The following is a 6,904-nucleotide window of genomic DNA, read 5'->3' on the forward strand; positions in this document are numbered from 1 at the left end:
TAGGATTTTCCTGCCCCAGGCTCATGAGTCTAAACCAGTTAAGAAACTTTAAAAGTCCCATCTTTATGCTTCTGTGCAGTGCAAGGATATCATAGAAATGAGAATAAAATGCTTTTACTTAGTGATTTTATTTTCTTGTGGTTTTATTTTTTAATATTTTTTTCTTTTGAGCCAAAACCCTACACAAGTGGCTGCCTTCTTACAGGTGGTCAATAGCTAATCCAGTTAGGTTGTGATGTTCTTCAGTGTCAGAGGACAAGAGTAAACAGTAATAATGACTGACTCTGAGCTAGCTTATAATGTAATATAAAAGGAGACATAGAAAATCTTTGAAATGATATGTCTTCTTTGCATTCTAATTTTAAGAAGTAATCTTTTGAGGCAAATCTTTTAATCAAGTAAGAAATTTTTATAATGTCTTAATTATCATCTAATGTTTTATTTCCAGGCAACAGTTGTTGTATCAATATAAGGTGTGTGTATATGTAATATAATAATGTATAGTACATGCACTTCATAAATATTAAATTGTCATTAGTAATTATATATGTGAGTATATAGGTATAAGTATTTGTTAGTTATTCAGAACTACTGTAATTTTACCTGCTTCTTGTTGGCTTGGCAGCAGACAAAAAATTGTTGAGTTAGTGCTGCCTAGGCAGTTACATGAAGGCTGCTGAATCAAAGCAATTGAGCATGTTCATGCTCTTATTCCACTGCATTGTGCTAAGTCAAATGCTAATTTAAATTATCTCTTGAGACAGAGAAAACACTTCTTTTTTGTGAGAATCTGTTATTTTCCTTGCTTTACCTGTGATGCTAGGATGGCTGTGCCCTGTGTTTTCCATGAGCAAATGACAGATGGAGGGATCTACACTCCTGTCAAGTCACTTTCTGAGGTAATTAATTGTCTGCTTCATGTGATATGTTGTCACATAAAGGATTTACTGTCATACAGGAGCTCTGCATGACTGCATTTTAATTTTCTTTTTTTTTAGCTTTCAAGCTGTGTTTAATGAATGGTTAAATGGATATAAAAATGTACTGGAAAGTCACTTCTTCACTATGTTACTTTGTTTCTCCTAAAAATAAGTGGTCATGTTTCATTGGGATCAGTTTTCTAAGCCAGCTGAAAAGCAAACCTATTTGTAAGACAAAAGGTCTTGAGGGGATCTGTATGATAATGCAGCTTCTCATGCTGTGTTGGAAGGCAAGGACCTGTTGGGAGTGGGACCAGAGGAGAGATGCTAAGATGTTCAGAGGGCTGGAGCACCTCTGCTGTGAGGACAGGGTGAGACACTTTGAGTAGTTCAGCCTGGAGAAGACAAGGTTCCAGGGTGACCTTTTTGCAGCACCTTTCAGCACCTAAAGGAGTCCTAAAGAAAGATGATCAGAGGCTATTTAGTAGAGCCTGTAGCAATGGGACAAGGGCTCAGGGTTTTAAACTAAAAGAATGTAGATTCAGACTAAATGTAAAGACGGAATGTTTTATGATGGGGGTGCTGAAACACTGGAATGGATTGCCCAGACAAGCTGTGGATGCCCAATGCTTGGAAACATTCAAGGCCAGTTTGGATAGGGTTCTGGGAATCTCGTTGAAGGAGTCCTTATCTTGGTCAAGATGTCCTTGCCCATGCCAGGGAGTTGGACTAGGTGACCTTTAAAGATCCCTTCTAATCCAAACCATTTTATGATTCTGTGAAAGTGGATGATGTTATTGTTTTGGAAATTTTCAAAGTTCACACATCTTTATAATGAAACTACAATTTCATTGCACTAGAATATTTTTTTTTCAGGTTATCACCACTGTCAAATGTCAGTGATTAAAAAACAATAATCTGGAGCTTTAACTTTACTACTGCACCTTTAAAGTGATTAGTTTGATTTCTCTATCATAACTTGTTTCCTCTATTCAATTCCTTTGGCATGTATCAGTGTATTTCAAATTCCATTAAAATTGTGATTAAAAAAGAGTTGTTTTTTAAAACTCAAGAAGTAATTCAATAACTTTGAAGTGTAACTACAGTATCTCTTGATGATCAAGTAATCTTAATTTTTAAAACACCAGTTGTCAAGTATTTTCTTATCTTCACTTACAATATTATGCAGAAGCCAAAGACAGTAAGTTAAACACATAGTTTGACATGTAAGTAATACACTTCAAAATTTCAGCAAGGAAAGAGCTACAAAAACCCGTTCCTGGTGTTGCTCATTACTTAGCGTGAAATTTTGCATCCCTTAATATTAAAATATTCTTTGTATGCAACAGAATCAGAATCAAACTTCAGTATTTTTATTCTTTTGAGAAGTCCTTCCTCCCTCCCCTGGTATGGAAATAATTTTCTGAAACAATAGTGTGTGAGATAAAAACACAAAAGAAAGGGATCTCTACTTAAATCCAGTCCAAAAGAGTTAACAGATTTTCTATATAGGTTTTCTGAACAAGGCCTAAGGAAGTTGAATATTACTGAGAGATCAGATACTTGTACTATTTTGAATAAAATTAAAAGCGACTGACAATACGTACCTGTGAGTAATCTGTATTTGCTAGTACCTCTTGAATTCTTATTTGTGTAGGCCAATAAATACAAATTACAGAATACACTACAAATGTTTTGTATGCAGATGTTTTATGTCTTGTGCAGAAGGCAAGAAAGTGGAAATGGACTTTGAATGGAGTGTATTAAAGAGCTTGTTACCCAGCTGTAAGCACAATAACCATCAACCAACACTGAGATTTTAAATTTCTGTTTGCACTCACAAATTGTCCAAGTACTAATAGCATCTAGCTCTTAAAGCTTAATGCTGAGCAGGCTTGATGTGGCTAGAAGAGAAAGCAAAGAGATTTGTTAGAGCATAATGAGAGACTACTGTCTTTGACAGCCTTTGAATACAATGGCTACAGATCACCTTCACCTCTCAAAGGTGAAAATTGGAAGCATCGTCATATGAGCATTATGAATAAATGCTTCAGAACACACTTAAGCTGAAAAATGATGCATAGAAAATTGGTCACATGGTTTATTATTCTAAGAAAATACTCGTCCATTTTTCATTTATTACAGGGTTTCTATTGCTTGTAAACCTTTTCATTTATCTTTGCCCATCTCTGCATTTTAGCCGGTTGAATAATTATCTATGAGGTGCCTTTTGGTTCAGAATCAGAAGAAATAACCCTTTCAAAAGGGAAAAGCCTGCATAGTCTCACCAGAATTATGCAAGGGGTTGAAAAAATACTGCAATCCGTTTTAAATATTGTAGTAACTTATGGTGAACCACTATTTTCCTGTGATGACCAAACTATGAACTAGAAATAATATCCAAGGTGTATTTTTGGTAAGCAGACAGATGTTTGTACTAGGCAGGTGTTTGGTTTTAGATTGATAAGCTCAGTAGTCCAGTTTGTGACTTTGTGGGAAATCAAGAGTACAGGCCACAACCAGAGGGGTGTGCAAGATCACCTCAAGAATGTTTAAGGGCCTGACTTCTGACTAGATTTATGTTGGGTAGCACTTAGTCATATCCAGATACCTGTGTGCACATGCACACAAACGTAGTTTTAATTTGCAAAGATGGCAAAATTTGGTTTTAGATAAAGGAAACATTTGTTTTCTCTATACCAAAAATATATGGATATATGTCTTAGATATATTTTTTGAGATATACGTAAGAAATATCTACATATAATAATATATCTCTATGTAGTGTGTGTATATATATATATATATCTGAAAATACCAATCTGTCAAAATGGATGTATCTATTGAAAAAGTGTCATTTGGAAAAATTCCTGGGACAATATTCTGAAAGAGCTTGGAAGCTGTGAAAACCGTGTGTACTGCTCAGAGTTTGTTTTGTGGCCAGGGATGGGGCGGAGGAGGTGGCAGGCCCTGAGGCAGCTATGTGGCAAAGTTACCCTGCTCCATCAGAGGCCTCCTGGAACTTAATGCAGAGATTTTCAGTGTTGACAGCTGGAAAATTCTGGCTGAGAAAAATTTTTAAAATCTTCTGCAGTGTTCTGCACATTAGTTTGACAGGCTTTGTGTGTGTTGGATTTGTGTGACTTCCCTCTGTGTGTGACTGCTCTCCTGTTTCTTGCCTGCGCTGGCACTCAGATGGAAGGAAGAGCTCTTCCACACTGCAAAAGGCAGCACCAGCACCAAAGCCAGACTAATTTGGAAATGGTCTGCACTGTCTGCTTGTGCTGTGATTAATTTCAGCTGGATGCTTGTGAATTTTTTTAGGTTTTTTTTATGAACTTTACAAAAAATCCCCATTTCATCCTAGGGAGAAGAAGCACTTCTGTAAGGGCTTGAGACACCTGAACCTGGAGCCTGATAGTTTTGGTTGAAGTTGTTTGGTGCTGCAGAGCAATGTGATGTTGTCTTAGCTCTGTTCTGAAAATTATTAAAATGTGAATTATTTTAATCCTGACAGAAAGAAAGAGGAAGAACACTGATAAGAAGAGCTATTAAATACTAAGAGGAAAAGCAGGGAATTAGAACTTGATGACTCGGTGAAATTGAGGTTTATCCCATTCTGAAGATATGAATTGTTTTCCATTGAGTGATGACTGCCTTGAGAGTGGAGAGCAAATTAACTTCTGGATACTGCTAGTTACACCTTGGCATCTCTTGTGTATATTGGTAAGTAAATAATTGCTGTGTTCTTCTGAACTTTGTGGAGTCTCTTGGCACTTGGTTGAAGTTGCTGAACAAAGTGATCTAGAGAAGGAGGATCAAAGTGCTAACAAACTGAAAAAAGAAGATGGTTTAAGTATGGGTAAGCTTGAAAATGCCATAGGCAAGATTTTGGTCTAAGCAAAAACAAGACTCAGTTAAAAAAAAAACTGTAAAAAAACCCTCAAAGCAACAGAGAAAACCATAAAACCAAAATAAATAAAACAACATACCAAAAAACCAAACCAACCAACCAGAAACTACCAAAGAAACCTCAAAAAGAAAACCTTCAGGCATTCTTCTATGATGAAATTTGGCCTATGGCTTTTTAGAGGCAATTCCAATCTAGTATTGCATACCATTTTGTGCTGCTAGGTGTCTTTTTTGGCTTCCGTAGTGCCCCAGTCTAACTCATGCATAACTGTGTCAGTGCTTGTACTGGCCTAGCATAGAGCAAGGAGTAAATCAGGAAAGCATTAATGCATGTAGGGTTAGAGCTAGAGAAACCACAGAAGACCAGGAGAGGTTGTAACAAGTAATGAAAACAGACCAGATTTTTTTTGTCTTGACATATGGCTCTCTGATGTGGCAGCTCTGGGGATTTCTATACACAGAACTGCATCTTTGATTGTAGATATAGACTTCTGGGAAATAAGATTGAATGCATTGTTATTACTGTTATTATTCCTCATGGAAGGAAAAGTATTATGGTCTTATTTTTATTATTATCGTATTTAGAAAAAAAATTATACTGGGCAATATGCCTGACTCAACATGTAATTTTCCTTTCTTCTGAAAAGGAACTGGGTTTGCATATTACCTCTGTGTTTGAACTTTAGGGAGTAATATAGATGAAAATCTGCTAGGTGTAGTAGAAAAAAGTATTGACTCTACTGCTATTTACAGAAAAGACGGAGCAACATAGCTTCGAGTTCAAGTGTTAGAGAAGAAAAACGGGATTGAAGAAAAATTTTCCAAAATATATATTTATTGTGCCTATTGTATTGAGTAATTATATCCAAAAGCAAATATCTATGAGGCAGAAACAAATCACCAGACTGGGAGGTAAATACTAGTATAATGAGGAAAACAAAGAAAATAAACTATTTTCAGTTTGCTTAAATACCTTTTGAGTTTTCATGCAATATTCAAGACTTGTTACCTTATTATCTCATCATAATGATCTGAGTAGTTGCAATATGTGTTCTAAGCCAGAACCATATATTCAAAATATGCATTTTTATTTTCTCTACTGTTACTGCTCTTTGATGAAGTCACATGGTCATTACCTCTGAATGCAGTCAAAACTCTGCATGACGCAAGAGACATCAGTTTGGGTTTTGTTGAGAATGGTCAGTGCTCTGAAGGTTTTGAGAAGTTAAGTCAGTTTTTTTAGTCAAAGTAAAATCTGTTTGAAAAATGAGCATATTTTATGTTAACTCACCTTTGTAAACAAAGTGAAAGTAAAGGAGGAATATTTTTGCTTACTCAGTTTGGAAATGGTGTCATTTACTGCACTGAGATGCATGGATTGGTAATCTCAACAAGATCTTTGTCAGGTAAACCAGAGTTGAGGAAAAATCCCTCACACACACAAAAAAATCCTCCTGGCCTTGAAAGGCACCTGTAGATCTAAAACAAACAAAAGATCAAAAGGATGAAGCAGAGCAGAAGGCTGAAGAAAGCGCTCTGAAAGGGATAAAAATAGAATACTTACCTGAGAAGACAGGGATTTGAAATGCAGAGAGCCATTGTAATGTGCTTTAGTTAAATACACAAAAAATGAAAAGGTAAGAAAAAATAATTTTGTACCTTGGACAAGTGCACAGAGATGTTAGAATAATTTTAAAAAGACAAAAAGAAGCTGTCTGACACTAAGAGGTCCTGGGCATTTGCGGAAGAGGAGCTGTGGGCCATTTATGTATTTGATGAAGCTGTGCATAGAACAACGGAATATAATCCTGTGCATTGTAATCTCAGCTACATTTTACATTTTATTGTACCTGTAAAATGGCTTTCATTACAGTGATCTAGTCTTGGGACTTTGCCACTACAAAGTGGATTTCTGATGAGATATTTTAAAAAATAGATTTATGTTAATTTGAAGTTTGAGCCATAAAGGACTTGAAAAAAGTTAATGAAATGGATATATTTTTCTGAGACAAATTTTTAATCCTGCTGAGGTAATTCCAGCCCCACCTTTTCCAAGGTGTTTTGAGTTTTCT

Source organism: Melospiza georgiana, chromosome 5, assembly GCF_028018845.1.
Source record: "Melospiza georgiana isolate bMelGeo1 chromosome 5, bMelGeo1.pri, whole genome shotgun sequence".
NCBI lineage: Eukaryota > Metazoa > Chordata > Aves > Passeriformes > Passerellidae > Melospiza > Melospiza georgiana.